At 42.9% G+C, this 22,885-nt stretch overlaps 1 long non-coding RNA gene across 1 annotated transcript; it reads right to left on the minus strand.

The window, feature by feature from the left end:
* Window positions 1-556: 556 nt before the first annotated feature.
* LOC109319771 lies at window positions 557-19,317 on the minus strand. The gene is made up of 3 exons (XR_002103620.1): window positions 19,304-19,317; window positions 6,973-6,980; window positions 557-1,156 (listed from the first exon to the last, which is right to left on the minus strand). It is a non-coding gene; the product is annotated as an uncharacterized LOC109319771 (long non-coding RNA).
* Window positions 19,318-22,885: the final 3,568 nt, after the last annotated feature.

The raw sequence follows: 22,885 nt of genomic DNA on the forward strand, positions 1-22,885 counted from the left end.
CTGATGGGGGGATACTGCACAATAAATTTGGTTTACTGCACACTCCAAGCTCTGCTGTTTCACAAGGACTTTCTTGCTCAATAATCCTTCTGTTCTGAGAGAATGGGGGGCCAGAGGGCACATTCCATAGAAATGGCAGCTAAGGATGCTGCTAAAAGATGTGTTTAATACACGTTATGAACACTAGTTGGAATTCATGACAATTGTCCATGGATGGTCATGTGACTATGGAAAAAGGGACATTGTATCTTGCTAGTTAAGTGACTTTAATGTATTTTTCCAAACATGGCTAAAAAAAACCCAAGAATTTGCCACTGTAATGCAGTATTTTTGAATGATATGCCATTCTTGTCATTGAATATCCAGTAGTATATTTTTAATATTCCATCTGTTACACACCAGTTTATGTACGACTGAATTATATCTCTGAATACATATAGCTTGACCCAATTACGTCAAGATTTTAGTAGCACGGTATTCCTCCTACTGGGGATAAAACTGGTGAAAAACCCATATTTTAGGGAATGGTGTAATATGAACATTTTGTACACCAAAATGGTGTATGCAAAATGTTGTACCTCTAAAGGACTAAATGATTTTAGTCTGTGATTTTTGTCATGCTGTTTCCTTTGGTTGTCCAATTTCATCTGAAATTAACAGCTTGTGTTTCTTGTCTCACATACCAGGTGGGTGTTGAAAAGACTGGTCTGTCCTCACATAGAATTTAATTGCAAAGGTTTTGACTTCATCTTACAACTACATAGGTTGATATAGATGAACTGTGCATGTTTCATATGTCCATACATGGAGACTTGCACAATCCAGCCATATATATATTAGATTAACCTGTTTCATTCCAAAGCTGTCAATTTGGGGGTGGACTGCTGCAGAGTGCTTTACATAGTTGTGTGTGTTTACATTTGTTTTTATTTTTAACTTTTCATCTCATTGAGAAGTCTAGTCTCATACTCCTTAACGGAAAACTGCAGTGAAAAATAATGCCATTCTAATGGCAGTATCTATTTCCAAAGAAATAGATAGCAAGCCTAGATTCTGTGTTTTCAAAAGTCCTTCTGTCCAGTGTAATTCATAAACCCAGGTTATGTGACTAAGCTCCCCTACACAATGCACGGAGAGAATTATATGCCGTAAAGTACTGATAAGCTAGCCAGTAAGACAGGCCCAGGGAGGGGCAGGGGCTAAAGTCCCACTACTCAAAAAGAATTAGGCATCCTTTTCCACCAGGATTCCCACACAGAAGAGGGAGTTGAACCCACGTCTCCCACACCTGTGCTAAGTGTTCCAAACCCTGGGCTACAGTGTATAAAGAGGATACTGTTACTACCACCTCCTGGCACTCTTTTATTTTGACTAGGGTTGAGTAGAGCTATTCCTACTGGATTGAGCGCCCCATGTAAGGTAGGAAGGGGGATGCCTAATTTGTAAATCATGTCAAGGTTTAATTATGAGCTAGGAACCTAATTGCTCAGTTGTGTCACAGTATTAATAGTTATGCACATACTCAGCAGTATATATTTTAGGACCTACAGTGTTAGGCAGCATCTGAGCAAGGGTTTTATGAATTCAGTAATGCCTGAAGGCTGGAGCGAGGCATCTAAAAAGGCATTTGGCATCTTAGTCTCCCTTGTCAATATAGCTCCAATTCACTACAGGGAGTTAGTGCTGAAAGGGACCTTTTGGATCACTAGGTTCAGCCCCTGGCTATTATGAACATTTTATAATTCTGTTCATAAACTTATCAAGTTCCATCTTAAAACTGGTTTGTTTGACCACGCCACTCCTAATGGAAGGCTGTTCTAGATTCACACTCTCCTGATGATTAGCAGCCTTCTGATTTTTGGCATGAATTTACTCATGGCCAATTTACAGCGATTTATTCTTAGAAATCATAGACTGGAAAATAGACTGGAAGGGATCTTGGGAGCCAATCTAATCCAAACCCTTGCTCATAGTGGAATCATCTGAGTTTAAACCATTCCAGTCAAATATTTATCTAACATGCTCTTAAAAACTTCTAGGGATGAGGATTCTACAGCTTTTCTAGGTAATCTATTCCAGTGTTTAACTACCCTCTTAATTAGCAAAGTTCTTCCTAAGACCCAATTTAAATTTCCTTTGATGACATTTAAGATCATTATTTTTTTTACCTGTGCCCTATAGTCACAGAAAATAGTTTGTCACAGTTCTCTTTATAACCACTCTTCAGGTCATTTGAAGAGTATTAACAAATCCCTCTTCAGAATTCTGTTCTGCAGAGTTATACTATATTTACTTGCATACCACACACATCTCTCCCCCCCAGAATCAGCCCTCCAAGATTGGGGTGCATGACTTAAGTGAGGAAACTGATTTATTTCATTGGACTAGAAGGTGGGAGATACTGTGTTCTAATGGCCGCCACTTCTTTAGCCATTGTTTCCTGAGCACTGTAGCTTGTGCATAAAGCAGCAACTGAGCTGGCTCAGGACTAGTGAGCTGCTGCATGCAATCTGTAATATTTTGATGAGGCTTGTGATGTGGAAACAATACTTAATTATTTACAGGAATATATATAAAAGCTATTTACAGTAAAGAAGTAACAATCTTGCTTCTACCTTTGCAAGGCTCTAGGGCCTTGTTGAAGTCCTGCCATACTGGCAAACTCCTGCTGTCTCTATCGTAGAATCAGTTGTGACTCTTGAAATTTTTTTCTACACTGTGTGCGCTTTATTTGGGGGCACATGGTATGCAAGAAAATATGGTAATCCCTGTTCTTTCCACCTTCTCTTGCAAGTCATGTTTCCTAGGTCTCCAGTCAGTTTTGTTGCTCTCTCCTGGACCTCCTAATTTGTTCATGTCTTTCTAAGACATGGACTTCTTTGAAGTGTGGTACCCAAAATGGGACTGTAACAAGGTACATGGCTCAGGGGCTGAAGCTCAGCTTCAGTGGGTTAAAGGGTACTAGCCTACCTACCTAGGAGCACTAGGGCAACTGACAGGGGTGATTGGTTGCCCATGAAGGAAGTTAAAAGCTCCCCGAGAGATGATGCTGGAGAGAAGGGAAGCTGACAAGAAAGGCAACACTGAAGCATTGTGGTGAAGCCCTTGCCCAAGGTGGCAGATTTTGTTGGTATTTTGTTTAGTTTAAGGTAGGAAAGGGAGAAGAGTGGCTCTTGGGCCTGGATAAAGGAATAACAGCTCACTACATGACATAGTATTTCAGTGCTGCATGGAGTGGAAGAATCACTTCCCATGACTTACATATGGCACTCCTAGTATCCTAATGGCCTTTTCTGCAACGGTAAAATTGTTGGCTTCTGGACATCTTGGGCACTTATACACATACTTTTCTGTCCCACAACATGCCAGATATCTGCCGCTTCAGAGCAGATTTGATTCGTTGAGTCTGCTCTGCACGTGGACTGAGGCAAACTGCACTGAGCCACATGCAGTTGTATAAGTGGTGAAATGTGTGTGAACACACAGAAAATGGCAGTGGTGCACTTTTGAACTAAAGCACCTTTGATGTGTTTTAGTTCAAAAACGTGCTGCCACCATTTTCTTAGCACTGATGCACATTTCACCACTTATACGACAGCAAGTGTCACAGCACCAGGCACATTTCAAAGCCCCCAGTGCTGCAGCGCTTGCATGTGTAAAAAAGCCCCTTATGGTCCACTATAACCTCCAGGTCCTTTCCTGTAATACTGCAGGTTAGCCAGGTATTCACCTGTCTGTATTTATGCATGTGATTTTTCCATCCTAAGTGCAGGACTTTGCACTCATCTTTATTGAATTTCATTTGATTAATTTCATATAATTGTTCCAGTTTATTGGGGTCATTTTGAATCCTAAACCTACCCTCAAGGACAGGGGTTGTCAACTGGGAATACACGTACCCCTAGGGGTATTTAGAAAGACTGTAGGGGGTATGCGCAGGCGGATGGACAGGGACAGAATGCACCCAGGGGCGCAGTGACAACGTCTCCCCAGCATGTTCCCATAGTTTGCTTCTTACCCAGGGGAAGGGTGGGGCATGCTGGACGCTGCTGGCCCCATGCAGCACACTGTGGCACCTCCCACCTCAGCTTGCACTCTGTGCCTGTTCCCAGGAGCAGGGCCAAGGGGGCAAGGGCAGCGGTACCCCTCCACAGGTCACACACATGCTGCCTGGCTGGCTGGACATGGAGTGGGGCTCACATGCCACCGCTACCACTGTCACCACCCTGCACCACCTTCTCACAGCCAGTCACATGTGCAGTTTTGCAGGCGGTGTGCGATTGACTGGGCACGAGGCCCATCACCAGCCTGCGGAGCTGCATGTGCAATCAGCTGTGAGAAAGCGGTGCAGGGCAGTAGTCACACCCCGCCCCCCACCCTGAAATGAACTGCTCTTGTGCCCTGTCCCACACTCCACCCCAGCTGTACAGTGCCTGCTCCAGCCCCACTCCCACCCTCACCATGGGGGCCTCAATCTGCCCCCCCTTAAAAACAAGAGAAAAATATAAAAGGGTACATGAGGTGAAACTTTGAGGCAGAAGAGGTACACTTGTTAAAAAACATTGAAAACCCCTGCTCAAGGGTGTCTGCAATTCTATTCAGCTTGCTGTCATCTGCATATTTGCTAATTCTGCAGATCAGTTCCATTGCCTAAATCATTGCTGAAAATATTAAACAATAACTGGACCCAGGACAGACCTCTTGGGGAATCACACTTGATACCTCCTCCCTGTTAGACATTAAACCATCAACAGCTACTCTTGTGTCAACATTATCTTTTAGCTTAGAAAACACCTTTTTCTCTTTGGTGTTTGCTCCAGATGTATTTAGAGAGAGGAGTTATTTCCTCTCCGAGTTTCCATTTTGCTGGGCTCAATAGGTCAAACTTTTAAAACCTCCTTTTGTAAGAAAACAGACACCATATTCCCTTGATCATCCTAGAAGCCCTTCCCTTCGCTTCTTCCAGTCTGAATCTATTTCCCCTGAACAGGGATGACCAGAATTGTAGACTGCATTTCAGATGATGCCTTACCCTTACCAGTGCCTACAAAGAAAAACATTGACATAAATGTTAATATTGAGCTAAATCCTACAGTTCTTAAGTAAGTCAGATCTCTCTGTTTTCATAATCCTTCCTCACAGGAGTAGCACTGCTACTTAATCTGGGGTGCAGGATTGGGCCATTCATATCCAAGCAACACCTTTAGTGAAATCAAAATTAAAACTGTTTGACTATGAAACCAGATCTTGTCCTTCACTGAATTTACTTTAAGCTGCTCAGGAAGTGCTAAGCAGAACAAATGCTTGTGTAAGTAACCAGTCAGTGAATTCATGAGTGAAAGGGGAAGCCTTATGGAGCAAGATACATAAGCCAAATCTCACCCTGCTTGCAGCCCTGAGCAGGTCTGTGCTAGGTGATGGCATATAAAATAAAAGAGATCTGAGGGATAGCAGATGACTCAGAAAAGATATTCAGCCTCTTTCAGGATCTCTCCAAAAGGCAAGCACCAAATCACTGTAGAGCAGCTGCATCCACTAAATGGAGATGCTGACACAGTGGCAGGTGTGTTGGAATACTGTATCCATATTTAATTTTTCAAACAGCTATACCAGCTTTTTGCAGTTTTCTTGTAGGGGAGGGTTGTTTCCCTGCAGTTTGTCAAACAATACAGAAAGTAGAAGTGTGTTTGGGTTTTTTTAAAGTAAAGTTACTTTGTTGTATAATAGAAAGTATCTAATTGCTGTAAACAATCCAGAAACCTAATCTGGATTCCTTTGTATTGTGACAGAGTGGCCTAGCATCTGAACCAGTGTAACCAGAGGTCAGAGGTATGTGCTACAAAGGTCCAAGCACAAAAAATAAAAATACTTCCAAGACCTAAATGATCATTTTCAATGTCTACATTTTTCAGATTTACTTGTACAGGAGGAATATAATTGTAGTGAGGGTCAAGAAGATGAGAGATATGGGATGGGATTTGCCTTTAACTTTGCAATGGGCTCGCTGTCTAGCCTTGATCAAACTAATAGCTAGAGAAGTCACTGAGCACAAGAAGTACTGAATTGCATTGCCCCAGGAGCAGGGCAGGAAACGGATTATGATCCAGAGTCAGAATCCAGTCCCTGCTTCCCCCTTGCACTAGGGGGGAAGAAACCTATGCCAGCGCTTTTGCTGGTGCTGCTTACTACTCTCTCAGCACTTGCTGGTACATAAGATGGGCAAAAACCAAGACTTCAGCTACTCCCTATCTCTGCTTATGCATTCTTTGCCCATGTGTATGGGGAGGAGAAAAACACCATGGCAGCAGTTTTTCTCTCCTTGTACAGGAGTGGTGATGCATGTATGCTACAAAGGGCCCCTTATGCCCTTTTAGTCCCCTGAGTAGGCATGTAGCCAGGCACTTAATTAAGACATTAACATTCCTATGTTCCAGTGTCACCATCTTTAAAATAGGGCTCTTAATACATACCGGCTCTCCAGGTACAGGCTCTGTACAGGTGAAGTATTTCCATATGTATAATGGCATTTTTTTACCTGCTGAATATGTTTCTTTAAAGGCAACAAGGGTGGGGAAAATGCCTGAAGGGAGGTGCCTGCCTGAAGGATCCACTTATGGTGCCTGCACATGAGCTGAGAGGCTGCTCCACTGCGCTGTAATTGCAGCATGTTGAAGCAAACTTGAGTCTTCTGGAGTGTGGCAATTACTGCACTCCAGCAGCCTCCCACGTCTCGTATATCTGCATCCCAGTGCTTCAAAATGTCAGCAGGGGTGCTTGAACTAAAGCTTATCAAATGAGCTTTAGTACAAGCACCTCCACCTTCATTTTGAAGCGCAGGGATACTGACCCACAAGACTCTGCAGCACTTTAATTAGAAGTGCTCTAATTTAATGCACTGCCCCCACCCTCCCCACCCCAGCCTCCAGAGCACATGTAAAAGTGCCCGTGGTTTGGTCTCTGTTACATCCTAACAGATTGCACTTGTAAACGTGGCAATACACCATGTCAGGTGTCTGCCCAGTCCTGTGCTTGTCCTTAGATGAAAAGGCAGCCCCCTGCAAGGAAACTTTTATTTTTCAGCCCTACTCATTCTATTTTTAGTACCATAATTGCAATGATGTTGAATAAAATTGTTGCTGTTCTGTTTTGGTCTCAAATACAACAAATTAATGCTGATAGCAAAATGCTTTGACTACAAACAATTAGGTGTACTTAGGCTGTCATTACTTATGTCTGTTTCATCCATTTCCTTGGGTCTCATCCTTTCCCTGTATGAAGCATATCCAACTGGAGGAAGAAATTCTCCCAACACTCAAAGCCATGAAGAACTTATACCTACCCTGAGGCTTCTGTGAGACCCCCGACTGGTTGTGGATGAGAGATGATTGCTAATGAATCTGTGTATCCACTAGCAGATCGACTGCTCTTGCTATGTTTTCTATCTGTCATGCTCTAAGGAGTAGGCTTGTTTAGCTGGTACCCAGCATACAGAGATACAGACCTCCTTTGTGGACTCCCAGAATCCTGTTTTCACTATTCATCAGCAGAACTGCTCTGGTTTCTTTACTGCTGGGGCCCTTGACTTTTGTTTGGAGGGCTTGACCCAGGTCCTGTAAAATTAGTGGAGGTTTTACCACTGACCTCAATGGACTCTGGGTTAGGTCCATGGTTTGCTTCAGAATTGTATCAAAAACAGCCCCAGGTTGTGAACTCCTCACAAAGTGCGGGGGGTGGGGGGTCCTGTGTTCCAGTTGTGGCATCATGTTCATTAAATACACTTGCCTAAACAGAGGTAGAGCCTAAATTTCAGGGGTATCAGTTAGTTCTAATTCACTAACCACACCCAGATGACTCTGAAAGTCTGTGAGAATTTTGCTATTGCCTCAATGGAGCCTGCATTTCACCCATCTTCTCTTTGTTTTAACATGTGACAGCAGAGACATTCTGCTATTCCAGCCAATATACCAGGAGATGTTAGAACCTAAAAAAAATCTCCCTTTGCTTTTACTAGAAAATGTGATTGGATGTTTTAGAGACAGCTCATTTGTGGTAAATCTAACAGAAGATGGACAGTTTGAAATGAGCAAGATGCTTCAGCTCAGAGAGGGAGATTTGTAAGATTTCCATCTGTGCACTACTGCAGTGATTCCCAACCTTTTCTATACTGCGGACCGGCAAACTCACTCAAAGAATTTTGGCAGACCAGGTATAGAAATAATCTAATTTACATATTTAAATTTAATTTTTACTTTATATACGAGGAGTCATACTTGTGATTGAAAGTTGCTTTTTTCATTTCTTTGGCATTTTCTTGGCATTGTACATCCTCTGCACAGTTCTCCTTGCTGTTGTTTAAAGCTTCATTGCCCCCTTTCTCAGAAGCACTCTTTCCAAAAAAGCAATCCACTGAAGTTTGCTTAATCATCTGTTAGCCATTGCATTTGACACAGAAGTGACCAGCCACAGTTACTGTGGTCCAATTTCGAAAGTTAAAGTCACAGTCATCGGCCAAGGGAGGACACTCTCACCCAGCCAAACAGCACGGTGTTGACGTGGCCTGGGCGTAGAACTGTTGCTAGCAGTGATCAAAGCTCATGTCACAACCCGGCAGCCAACCCTTCGTGGCACGGTACCAGGCTATGGCCTGGGGGTTGGGAACCTCTGCACTACTGAACTTTGGATCTGTGACCTTAATTCATCTTACGGCTCTGGTGAGTACTTCAGTCATTCCTTACTTGTGAAATTTACTCTGATACTTTCTTTCATCTCATACAGTGCACAGTAATGTGGGGAAGGAGCAGAAATTCTAGTCTAAGTTACAGACTTTCCATTTGTGCCGTGAACTGTTTTATATTCTTTTTATTTTGCTGAAAGTCTAAAACCTTGTTATACTAAACTTTAATGATATATCTCAATGACTGGTTTAAATTAATCTCAGCATCATGCTGTTTTCTGCAGTTTATGTTCCAGTGGCATTAAATAAGCTTTAGCCCTAGGAATATTTTTCAGTATTCATGCCTTTCATTTAATCATTTTTAGGGTCAAATTGCAGGTGAGTGATTCAGCTTTCTCCATGTAAGTGCTATACATATATGCACTTGTCTTGTGAGATGCTCAGTATTCACAACTCCTAATGAAGCCCTTGGAGACATGAGATGCTTCCTATGGTTTAGCATGGAGCCATTATATATATCTCTTCATGAAGACAAGTGGAATGACTGTGGTCAGGCAGTAATGCTGCATGAGGGCATACTTTCATTTGCATGTACTATGAATTGGAAGGCAAGGCCAAAGGCATGGGACTGGCAAGGTGTTCAAGTAGTAATACATAAAATTAATTAATGAGCTGTATCTATAAAAATAAAGATTTTAAAGTATTTTATTATGTATGTTGACAGTAATTTACCTTTTCACTACATGCTTTCTTGGTTCACCTAACATAAAAACTCCTATTACCTTGAACAAAAAGATCAAATGCTTTGCAGGAGTGAGGCTCTTACTGCTGTGGTAGGACAACAATTGCAACTCTGTATCCACCTACATACTGGTACCTTCATTCTCATTAAGTATACATTTGCAGCCATTATGTCACCAATCCTTAGAGAAACTGCATGATTTCAAAACTCAGTGCCAACAATCAGCTAAGATGTATAAAAGTTCGGTGTGAAAATTAGTGGAGTGCAGGGCTCTTATGGAGTAATTAACATGTGTGCAAAGTGAATGTTAAATGCCATCAAACCAGAATTTTCCACTACTGTCTGCATAAAGTTTTACAATTACTTGGCAAAAATCTATACAGATTATCAGGCTTCTAGTGTTGGTAAAAAAAGATACGGTGCAAAACACAGGAAAATTTTAACTTCTGGGTTTTTTTATGGTGCAAGGTAACATTGCAAGGGAAGCAGAAATTATTGATCCCTTTTGAGTGAGGGTGCAAATGAACAGTTAGTAATACACACTAACTTAAAAAAACTCTTCTGTTTACTTCTGTTGAAATAAGTATTTAAATCTTATTTACTCACTTTTAAGCACTTGCCTGACATTTTCACGTTGACTTTAATTGAATTTTGATTGTGAATTACAAAAATGCAGTAAAAATGCAATTTATCCTGTAACACAATTCCACAGAGCATTATTATATGAAGATGTTTTCAAGTGATGATCATTTTGTTGTTGCTGGTCTCCAGACTGACAGAACTTACTAGAGCAATGTCCTTGCCCTACTTATCTATAGCAACAGTACCCTGGCAATATGAGGAAAGACAAGTGTAGTTGTGCCTTCCTGGCTGCCAGGTAACATCTTGTCACGCAGCCAGATTTACTTCTGAACAGACTACATCCACTTTGTCGCTTTGAATCAGTTGCTCTTTCAAGGGTGGGGACTTTGCATTCAAGAGCTTGACTTAGCCCTTTGCAGTCAGTGATGTTAAACTATCTTGGCTCCTCAAGATAGTTTGGTCACCATGGTGAAAAATACCTAAAGGCAAGGGCAATATTCATTGACCTATTTGTTCTTGAGTTTCAGCTTTCAGTTTTGTTTTTTTTGTATAGGATGAGAGATTTGTCTCCTCAACTTTCTAATGAGCATCACAACAATTATGTTTAAAAGTCTGTCCCTGATCCAACCTTTCCCAGAGTGAATTTTAACACATCAAAGTGACTGATAGCACTAAACATGCTGCTCAAGACTCCTCAGTCCTGACCTTCTGCATCCCTGCTGTTTCTGTCCTGAACAGACTTGGAGAAAGAGAAGGCTAAATGAATAATAAAATTATTTAAAATAACCAAAGGATGAGAACTCTTACTAATAAAGAATAAAGATTCATGATACAAGAACAAGGGAACATTCAAGGGCATGGAAAAGCCAAATATATGAAACTGATTGAAGTATTCCCATACTGAATGAATTTACAGCACACTAGTAACTCCACATTAACTTTCCATCTTGACATGCAAAGCATACTGACAGTTCCTTTGCGGGTGAGTCTACACAAGACGTTTAGTGCAGAGTAGACTAATTAACTTTGCAGTAAAGAATTTGGCTCCTACATGTGCAGGGCTATTAGGCTGGAGCAAACTAATAAACTCCACAGCAGGTAGTACTTGTATTTAATTACAAGCACTACCCTGATGCAGAGTTTTTTATGCTATATCAGTGCACGTGTAGATGCTGATGCAGCTGGCTGGGGCACAGAACAGGCAGCAGGGCAGAGAGCAAGTGCGAGCCAGCCCTGATGAGGTGATCACATGATCACAGGAGGGCTTGGTGATAGGAGGAGGGGGCTGAGTAAACTTCATTTTAAACCCAGGCCTTCAGTGCTGAGTTAGCAGTTTACTGCTAACAGCTGGAGAGGGAATATTGTCTGGCTGGAGCTGCTGCTCATGGGACATCTTGGAGGTACATGGCAGGGGAACAAATGGGGATGCAGGATGTTCCTGGTCCTGGGGCATGATGTAAAACTACACCCTGCTAGGGATGGATGATATGGTGGGTCTCCCTGTGGTGTGGTGGTCCCCAGGAAATGCCATGCCAGTTGCCACCCTAGTGAAAGGCGAGTAAGAGGTGCCTTATAGACCCAGCCGCTACAATCTGGTGGGTAACCCCATAGCAGGGACAGGAAGGGTCCAGACATATATATTGAAACACCTGATTCCCATGGGGTGTAAGACCCCCAAGGCCCCAGTTAAGGGGGACCAAGTAGTGGCCCCTGTGAAGGGGGACTGAGAGGCCCAGAGGGGGGCTAGAAGCCAAGTTCAGCCCAGTGTGAAGCAGAAAGTTGGCAGTCATGTAGAGTAGGGTCTGTGTAAGGGCGGCCTGAAAGGCTGCGTGTGGGCTGGCTGGAGTGCAAGTATGAAAGCCTGAAAGGCCTTGTAGTGTAGGGCCCAAGGGGCACCAAAAGGGGCTGTGTGGAGTACGGCCATTCAAATGAGGCCCTGTGAGGGGCATAGAGAATGGGGCTCAAACGGGCGGAGTGTTTGAGGCCCTGCAAAGGGCAGAGTGTTAGGGCAGAATGCTACAGACCCAGCAAGGGGCAGAGTTTAGCCCAGCCACAGCCCAGAGTTGTTACCAACTTGTGATGCCATCTGTGAGACATGGAACATGGTATTGCCTTGTGCCCCAGCCAGCCCCTCTGCAGCACATTGAGCTGGGTCAGAACAAGCTGACCTCTCTGGCTAGGGACAGAAATTACACATAAATTGGCATAAGTGATTGGAAACCAGTTCAAATCTGTAACATAACAGAAGTTAACTGCACATACAACTCTTTTAAAATGGCCAAACCTGTTTAAGATAAATCTGGAAGTACTATCAGACTTAACTGCTTTAGGTTAAATTGGTTTATTGAACTTCTGTCCCTGATCCCCTCCAGATTCAAGTTAACTTATAGTCCCCCAGGATCCCAGAATGCTGTGCACCTCCTTTGCAACCCCCCTTGTTCCCCACCCCACTCACAGAGTGGGTGGGCTAGCCTTGGCCCAAGCGGTCTGCTTCAGCCAAGCAGGGAGGTGTGCTCTAGTGACCCCTAGCTTCTGGCTTGGACCACTGCAGGCATGTGGCTGAATTTCCAGAATCAAAAGTGAATGTCTTTTTCACTTGCTTATTGGTTCAATCTATGCAGTTTAAACTAACCTGTGAAGATTTAATCAATTCAGGCTCAGGTTTTTTGACTGTCTGTACTTAGCCCCTAAGCCCCCTGCCAGCCAGGACTGCTCCAACCTGGAATCATCTGTGGAATGGAGATAATACTTCCTTTCTCCCTGGATTTGTCTGTCTTGCCAATGTAAATTAAAAACTCTCCATGGACTATTTTTTTACACTTGGTCTAAATAATGCGTAGGACAGTAGGGCCAACACTGAAAATTGTGTATCTAGATGGTACTATCATCTGTATAATATTTTCCAGGGGACAGAGCAAGCTCAGTTCAATGAAGTCAGTAAAGATTTATTCACATAATTGTAACTGAGATCAGATCTTGACTTTTTGGACTGGTGTGACCTTGTGGCAAACTTAAAGATGACATGCATAGAGATGTGATTTATCCATAGAGGGAGTAGGATGGTTGATCTACTGTAACGGAAAAAGCAGTGAACTAAAAGGGTAAGATAAAAGAGGAGTGCCTTTCCCCTAACCTTCTTGCATCCTTCTATTTTTTCCCTAAATTTTTATTTGCCGTCATATAATTAACACCTGCTTCTATTGACCTCTCCAACATCACACCTAAAGCTGCTCTGTAGATAACCTCACAAGAAAATAACCACATCAAATTCAATTACCATATTTTCTCACATACCATATGCATTTTTATTCCACAAATTAGCTGTGTATTAAGCAAAATATGGTAGGGGCTGCCTCTGTGCATATTACCTCACTGGGGCTGGGGCTGGGGCTGGCCCAGCCAGCTCTGTGCAGGCTGCTTCACTACACTTAAAGTTGTGTCCCAGGGCTCAGTTCTACTGTATTTCCTTGCTTGCTAGCAGTATAAGCACAGACAGCTGCAATAGGAGGGAGCACTAATCTGTGGTTGTTTGCTACTCTCCTAGCTACTGTGGATAATTCCTCCCTTAACAGAAGTTTCTGCAGCAACAGATTCTGACTTAGCAGCAGCTTTAGGGTCTCTTCAACATGAGCATGTTACTTTTCCTTGTCTGCCATCCTCTGCACCCCCATTTCACTTTGTTAAAAGGACATACTCAAGCTGTTGTTGGGGTAGATCCTACTGCTGCAGAGGGAAGAATTATCCACAGCAGCTAGGAGGTTAAGGGAGCAGCCATAGGTTGCTGCACCCTCCTACTGCAGCTACCCATGCTTGCTATTGGTAAGAAAAATGGTTTTTGTTCTTCATGCTATCTTCTAAAACCAGGGGATGTGTCTTATTGGGGACAGCATGTGGCATGTGAGTAAATACAGTAATATATTTTGTCACTGTGTAGACACTCTTATTTTGGACTTAAAAGCCTATTTTGATTTTGCCTAAATTGATAAAAACTTAACATTAGCTAAGTTGTAATAAATACTTTTATTCTGAGGGAAGGATGTTCCTGTGCAAATTTACACCAAACATATCAGATGTCATTTATATTTGATTTAGCTATTTAAACTAAGTTTGTACGTAGAGCAGCTCTGAGGCCTGCCTTGTCTACAGTTTAACTAAAATTGATAAGCAAATACAAGCCAAATGAAAAGCAACAGAAGTATATCCACACAGTTTTGCGCCAATTTAAGAGATTTATGTTACTTCTACAACTTCTCTGTGTCAAGTGGGTCTTCTACTACAATTTATTTTCCTCCTGAATTTGGGTCCTGGCTTTTAGGACTGTGCGAAGCTTTGGTCCCTGTTTCTATTCGGCTTGATTTTGTGGCCAAATCTCCGAATCCAAATCGAATCAGAGGACCCTTTAATCTTTTTGAATTGAATCAGAACCCTCTGAATTGATTCAGAGAGTTTCAGAAAGATTTGGACACAGACACAGCTTTAAATGTTTTTCTTATGTACATCTAGGTACGAGGCGGCTTGTGAATGCTGCACTGCTGGGGTGCATGGAGTGTCCCGCAGAAGCTCAGGGAGTGCCTCCTGGTCCCGGGGTGTACCCAGGGTCCCCCCATGGCTGATTGCCGAGCCAGGGAGGAGGGGGTGGGGAGCCCCCCTGTGTGCTCCCCGGCTGACACGTCCACTTCCAGTCCACTTCCAGATTCAGATTTGGCCAAACTGAATCAGGGGCAGTGATCTGAATCAACAAATCTAATCACTGTCCCCGATTCAGGTCGAATCCGAATCAAATAGAGCCCGCCTCGCACACCCTGACTGGCTTTTCACTTTTAGATTCCTGCATTCAAATTCCAAACAGGCTGTTCTTGAGTCTTCTTTTTGTATATGTATGCGTACATTTTCTAAGAGATCATACATTATGAACTGTGAATAGATTTAATAATTTAGGTACTCTGGGATATGTTATGTAATGTTCCTCTGTGTATGTGTGTGTTTATAATGGACTCATGGATATACACACCAGCACACATATTCAGGAGTCACCTGGGAGTTAAGGTTTTTGTCTATCAATAACATGCATAGATAGAATGACTCCCCTATTACCTTTATGGAACTGTCACTTATACAGTTCAAATGGTCAAGTCACTTATGGAATTATAGTCAGGGACAAGAATGTATATTCATGTATAGCAGTAGCTTTTCTCACAGGTTCAATTTAAACCTGTTTTTGGGAAGTATTATATTACCCAGATCCAATACAACTTCAAATTTAAGATGACCCCTTCCCCCCAAAATTAGATTCTGAACATGGAAAATTATTCATTTGTTATAATTTTCCATGTATAGAATCTAATTATTGGAGGGCTGTCTTAAATATTTCCCCCACTGCTGTGGTAGAGAAAGCAGTGGGAAGAAACCAGCAGGGTGGGGCAGGAAGCCTGACCCCCTCTTGTTCCCTTGCTTCTATGCCACTGCCATCTTCCCTTAGTAACTTCACCCCCCAGTGCCTGACCTCCTGCTGCCTGTCCCTCCTGCCACTCCTGTCCCTCCCCAAGTGACTGACCCCTAGACACTTGCTTCCTTGCTGCCTACCTCCTTCCTGCACCACCACTATGCAGTGCAGCAGCTCCAGCTCCCGCTCCAGCCTGAGACACAGAGCACAGGATGGCCCTGGCCCTGGCCAGGTAACAGCAGTGGTGACAGCTCCAGCTATAGCCTTAGCCCCAGGTCAGGGCCAGAACCAAAGATGTAGCAGATCCTCTACTGCTGTGCAGTCTCCCTCGCACGCCACCCCTACCCCATGCCACGCAATCTCTCCCATGCTGCCCCTCTACCATGTGATTTCTTCTGGGTTGGGGTCAGGGCCTTTCTAAAGAGGGGTGGGGGGAGTTCTGATTGCTTGACCTGTAGAAGCTAGAGCCAGCCTGGTGAGGTCTTTGTGGGGTGGAACATTTTGTCCCAACAGATCTAATCTTACATCCGAGCAATGGCATTCAGCATCCTTAAACCATCCTAGACAGCGTGGCCTGTAAGTTTATGGAAGAGTCTGATTGGTGCCCATGGGTATTTTCTTAAATGGGTTTGTCTTACCAGGGTAGCTGAAAGGCCTTTATCTTGGGCATGCCTTTTGTGTAATTATTTAATATGCTACCAAATCTCTTCAGAAAATGGAAATGTGCCATACCTGCTGCCCTTAAACAGAAAAGAATCTTCTCTTTTAAAATATCCTTAAGTGGTGGCAGCAGCATCAGAATTTTAATGGGTATTATCTCAATCATGGTGCAGAGTCAGGAACAGTGAGTTTCAGCTCTTCAAGGGAGCTTTTCCCTTTTTAAGCTCTCTTTAGATGAGCTGTGACACTTAAGCCTTAAGAAAGCTCAGAAAATCTCTTCAGGAGTCCTTATTTTCCAGCTGAAAGTGCTCAGTGCAATGATCTGACATATCAATTGGCTTTTCCCTCTTTTTTTTATGTGCAAGTTGAATCATACATAAAATTACTAGCAAAGACACCTGTTGCAATCCTAGGAGATGCTGCTGGACACCAGTCCATATGAACACCTATTGGAACTAACTTTCCTGTAAGTCCCTGGCTCATAAACTAGTCCCAAGACTTCACCTGATTGCTACATCTCTGTTGTAAAGAACCAAGAACCTGTCATGCTTTTTGTTTTCTTCTTTACAGCACCCTTAATCTATTCAACACATTTACTGCATGAAAACGTCAACAGCCATTTTGGTCTCAGGCGTCAGTTCAAATTTTCATAGGCAACAGATGTTTCACTCCCTACTGGGGACTTCCATTTTGTTCTTTCTTGTTCTTGTTCTGTTATTCTCTTAAGGCCTAGGCCTGCTGGATAATGAGTGCCTTTTTCCAAGTGTCAATGCTCTGAAGACTCACTGACTTGAAACCTGAGATTTGTTTACCTGTCTTAGGTCAACTATATAATCAACAGTAACATTATATGATCTTTTTTTGAACTCCAGCCTCAGGACTTGAGCTCATATCCTGGTCCATGTTAAGACAGCTGTACAACTCCCTTAACATGAAGCAGTATAATTGGCCCATGGAGGATTCCCCACGCAATGATAACTTCTTGGGGAGAGTAGAGATTCTGTACGACCTCTCTCCTGTTTTCAGGGCCACCAGGACAGGGCAGAACTCACTTGTGTCTGCTGCCATGGCTATATAAGGGTTGCTGGCAGCTGGCACAATTAAGAACGTATTTGTTATTAGCTTAAGTGAGGGCTGTACAACTGGAAGCCTGCAGGCCACCTGTGCGGTACACCTGCAGCACCCAGGCTCTTGATCCAGGTATCGCTCCTCCATCACTCTCCTGCTGCTACCTCTGGAGTCTGCAGGCTCCCTCTCTCTGTTAGGGCTGTGCAAAGCTTTGGTCCCAGATTCAGTTTGGTGGCGATTCGGCCCCATTTAGTGGTCAAATCTCTGAATCCAAACAGAACCCTTTAATTTCTCCGCATCAAGTCGGAACTGTCTGAATCAATTCAGACGTAGAGACAGCTTTAAATGTTTTTTCTACATACCTTTGGTAGCAGGGGCCCATTAATGCTGTGGTGCTGGGGTACACAGAGCATCCCACAGGCGCACGGGGGGCTCCCCAGCATGCTTGGCAGCAGACCTGGAAGCAGACCAGAAGCACTTCCGGTCCACTTCCAGGTCTGCCAGGGAGCATACAGGGCCCCCCGCCCCCCAGCTTGAAAACTGATGCCTCCTGGGTCTGGGGGGGGCACCCGGGGTCCCCCCATGTGCAGTCACTGAGCTGGGGGGGCTGTGGGGTGGCCCCCAGCACACTCCCCGGCAGACCCAGAAGTGGACCAGAAGTACTCTCACTCCACTTCCAGGCTTGCCACCAAACACGTGGAGGCCCTTCCACATTTCTGTGGGACGCTCCATGTGCCCCAGCATCGCAGCAATCACAAGCTATGCCTTCTACCTCAAAGTATGTAGAAAAAACATTTAAAGCTGTGTCTGGGTCCAAATCACTGGTTCTCCAAATCAGCATCCAATCTTCAGATTTGGATTCGGCCAAATCGAATCAGGAACAGTCATCCGAATCAATGAATTGAATCTCTGTCCCTGATTCGGGCCGAATCCGAATCGAATAGAGCCTGCTTCGCACACCCCTACTCTGTATCCTCCAGCTTCCACTTCCTTCCCTCATCCCTGGGGGTGGGCAAAGTCGGGCAGCATAGTCCATGGGGTGAGGGAGCCCACAGCTACAGAGCTCTGGGGGCCTGGACATTCTGCATGGCATGGGGGGTGCCCGCTATGGTGCAGTGCACATGTGGCAGGAGAGAGGACCGTACAGGGTGGAGAGCATGCTTCGGTGCAGCACAGCATGGGAGTCCATGTGGCTTGTGCAGCATGTAGCCAGTGCCCCCGCTTCTCAGGAGTTGAACAGCCTAATCAATGGGCTGCTTTTCTAGTTCAACTTGTGGCCTAAGTTTTTACATGTGAATCCAGTTTGGAAATACAATTAAATTGTATTTATTGCCCTACTCCAGTAGCCTTGGAGTAGGGCAATAAATAAGCACAGAATATTTAATTGACTTCTGCCAAGCTTAGGGTAACAACAGTATCAGGATGAAGAGGCTTTATATCCTACTGCACTAGGCAGAGAGATCTGTCAAACCTGCCCAAACTATGAACAGTTCCATTAAGGCTTAGACAGGGAAAGCTTAACCTGCAGGTGGCATCTTCAAGAATGTATTTTGTTAAAGAAAATGAAAGCAGCAAGAAAAATCTGCACTTGTGGTAATAATGGTGGTACAAGATTGGGATTAGGATTTTTTTTCAACTTCAGCCTGAGAAGAGACTGCAGTATTTTTCATAGACCCCTTTGCTGCATTCAGAACATTGTCACAAAGTAGGGCCCTGTAATATGTTTGACTGAGCATTAGCCTTTCCACACAGGCAGCTGCCCCGCTTACAGCACCATGCTTGATTCCCTGTGCTATCTGACTCGTTCAGGAGCACAGGCTGAATTTCAACCTGCTCTTCTCCATTCCCACATGGACGTTCCATCTTTGCCACCACCTCCTGGCTTCTCGCTTCTTACTGAAGAGTCAACAGAGGCTGCTGAACCTCATTAAACTAAGAAATGGTTGTGTGTATGTACATGGTGTTTCCATACAGTTTAAATGGTGGGGCATCAAGCAAGTATTCTACTAGAGCTGAGGAGTGCTGTTATTCTATACATGTTTACCACCTCCATTATAGTCAGTAGATACTGATCCCTAGTGTGCAGTAGGGATACAGTATTAATCATTGGTAATCTTAACCAGGATCAGGTGACCAGGGCCAGCAAATAAACTGCAGTATCTTAATCAGTGCAGCTATGTATTATACCTGTTCACCTGGAGAGACCTAGGGCATACCTACATGCATGGTAGTTAGAACAAACTGCCATACCTAGGGGTTATTTAGTCCAGTATCCTGTCTACATCAGTGGCCAGAACTACAGAGGAAGGCATAAGAACTTTGCTGTAGTAGATGTGAGATAATCTGTGTTTCACATTAAATCTCATCCTGACCTCTAAAAGGTAGAGAGTGGCCTATGCCCTGAAGCATAAGGCTTAAGATTCCTTACATGTTAATTATAACAAATGGACATTCTTAGTATTTAAATAGATGTCCAATCCCTTTGTGAATCCTGTTACATTTTTTACCTTCAGTGGTTTCCTGTAGCCATGACATCCATAGTGTAATTGCTTTTTGTGTGAAAAAACCCTCCTTTTATCAGTATTGAATTTCCCAATTCCTGAGTTCTGTAGAAGTCCCCTGGTTTCTGTGTTGTGGAAGAAAAATAAAAGTGCCTTTGCTGCCACCTCTATGGAACTCCTTATGCACCATGTCCTTCTCTTACTTGCCTTCTTTCTAAACTGAGCAATTCCAGTCTTTTACATCTCTCTTTATACGAGAATCTTTTCATGCCCTTGATCAATATCACCACCTAACTGCCCTATTTCTGCAATACTTTTTCTGTAATGAGGATGACTGTATTCCATATTATTGATCATTGCATTCCTCATGCAATCAATCAGTTTCTTGGCTTTGTTGACTATAACTGCACATTGAGCAGCTATCCTAACTAAGATGTTTGCTGTTATGCCATGATAGCTGTACTGTGCATTGGAATTGAAATCAGCCCTATTTCAAATGAAATAAGAATGGCCAGATAGGATTTTGAATGGCTTTAACTAAATCTGTTTAATAAAACTGGGTTAAACCTATGCCTAATGAATGCAAGCATGAGGCTTAGTCTGCACACAAAGATGTACTGGTTCAGTTAAGGCAGTAATTTATATATGGACACTCTCAGATTCATTTACCTGATACGTTGGTTTATTTTACCCTTGCAAATGTATTTTTGAAAATGCTGCCCTACATGCCTAAGAGAGAATACTGTTCATTATTGAAATGAGATTAACTGGAGAGATGATAATTTTTTTCCCCTGGATTTTGGAGCCTTCTGCATTAGGTAGGCAATAAAGAAAAAGATCAGGATAAAATCAAAACTGCCACGGACTCCAAATTCAACCAAATTCAGAATCTTTATGTAATCTTTTTATTTTTTCATTGTTGAGGCTTGAAGTGAGAACATTTAAATGTACCGAGAAAATGATCTTGAGAGGTCCCTTTCAGCCCTACTTTGCTTTGATCCTGTCAGATCTGTTCTCATGAGAGAGCCAACCTGATTCTTCAGACTTAAGAAATTGGATACATTTATATATAATGCTGAGTGTTTAGGTACTTATCTGAACTGACCCTCCAAATCTTCACCTAAACAGTGTCACAGTCATTCAAGAAGCAGTGACCTAAAGGAACTCCTATGATTTAATCCCACTTCTGACACTGACTCACTAGTAGTCTAAGGAGATGACAATGAAACTTAGATTTTATTTCTGACTTTGCTACTGACTCACTGAGTAACCTGGGGCAAGTCATTTCCCTTCTGAGTGTCTCCATTTTCCCTCTCTATAATGAGATGGTAATGAGACTCATTTTCGTAAAGGACCATAAACTTGTCTGAAGAAAAGCATCAGAAAGTGAAGAGTATTATTAACGTTATAACACCCAAATATTGGCAAGCTTAAAAATAAGGGGTTTTGAATGGTTAATGTGTTTCATGTCATATTATGAAAGTCTCTTTGGCAACATAAGCCTCTAAAACAGTAACATTGAATTGCTTCAGTCTTAAAACCTTGGACATTTGCATAGAAGGGCTCCCTACAAGTTCATTTCAGCTCAAGCTCCTGTTCGAAGGAAACCTAATGTGTTCTCTGTTAGCAATCAAAGCAGTTCATAGACCTACATCTCATGGACCGTGACATGCTGTGTAGGAGTATTTCAGGTCTGACTGGGTGATAATTATTAGGAATGAGCAGGAGTTGACAGGCAGCTATCAGAATTATCTAGTTTTATTCAAATTCACACTGTGAAGGAAAAAACTCAGTTAAGTTGAGGTAGTCTGTAAAATAACAATGTACCCACAATGCTCTGTTTTAGGCCAATGAAGTTAATATGCCTGAGAATCTATTTGAGGATGAAACCTCGCATAACTAATATAGTGTTTGACAAGTGATCTCACATCTCAAGCACCAAAGAGCAATTTGTGTATTCAAAGTAACACAGTGGGTTGAGTTCTGGCTCACGGGAACAATTTGTAACATTGGATCAGAAATGCATTCATTTCCATTTGCAATAATATCATATCCCAGGCAAGGTGGTAATACAGCATTTTTATTGATTCTATTAAAAATATCCATTCTAAGGGGGTGAGAGTATCAAGGAAAACCACAACCAACCAACTACATAGTCAGCTATTAGAAAATTAGTATAAAACTGTAGTGATGAAACACTTCCTGATACTATTAATTTTCGGCTCTTATGTATGACTTTTTCAAACATTAATATTGTGATAGAGGACTTTGCAAAGGGCATTTGGTCCATTTTGGTGATAAGGGGCATTTGGTCCATTTTACTGTTTCACTTTAAATCAAGTCTTCTGGCATTCTGCTTCTCTATACAAAGATATTTTTAGTGTGCATTAAAAATGGCTGCCTTTCTCTGTAGATAAGTGTTCAGAGAGTTAAAACTTCAGTATGTGGGAAATAAAGAAATAACAGCTTCACAACTAAGCAAGCTGCCCTGGACTGGATCCCTGGCTGGCTGCTGCAGGGATCTTAAGAGGGAGCATGGAAGCCACCCCTTAATAACTACCGATCTAGAATAGTTCTGTCAGCCCCAGCGTAGCATGGGAAATAAGAGAACTGGAGAGTAAATCTAGAGTCATGATACAGACCAATCCCTGAAGTATGAATAATATTTACTGCCCATATGGAGCCTCACATATTCAGTCAAGGTAACTGTAAGGAGGTGTCAGTCTGCAGAGGGATGACACCCAGGTGTGGATAGTCACAGGGTTGAGTCTGTCTGGCTGGAAGCCTGGGGTCAGCTGTAACTAATGACCAGTAGATGAGAGTGGAGCTACAGAGAGAGTTAAGAGTTCCAGGACAGGAAAGCAAGGGTAAGAAGCTATGCTGAGAGAGAAGCATGGAGTTTGGGCTGCTCCTTTTAGGCTTTGGGTTTGCTTGGTACTTGCATTTATGCTTGTTTTGTTGTGGGGACAAAGCTGTCCCAGGTAAAATAAAGTGATTGGAAACCTGAACTTGGAGCCGACTGGCCTTGGTAAGGAAGCTGGGTGAGTAGTCTACTTACAATTACAGGCATACCTCAGAGATATTGCGAGTTTGGTTCCAGACCACCGCAATAAAGCGAGTCACATGAATTTTTTGGTTTCCCAGTGCATATAAAAGTTATGTTTACGCTATACTGTAGTCTATTAAGTGTGCAATAGCATTATGTCTAAAAAAAC

This window comes from Crocodylus porosus, unplaced genomic scaffold, assembly GCF_001723895.1.
Source record: "Crocodylus porosus isolate Cpor-Errol unplaced genomic scaffold, CroPor_comp1, whole genome shotgun sequence".
In the NCBI taxonomy this organism is placed as follows: Eukaryota; Metazoa; Chordata; order Crocodylia; family Crocodylidae; genus Crocodylus; species Crocodylus porosus.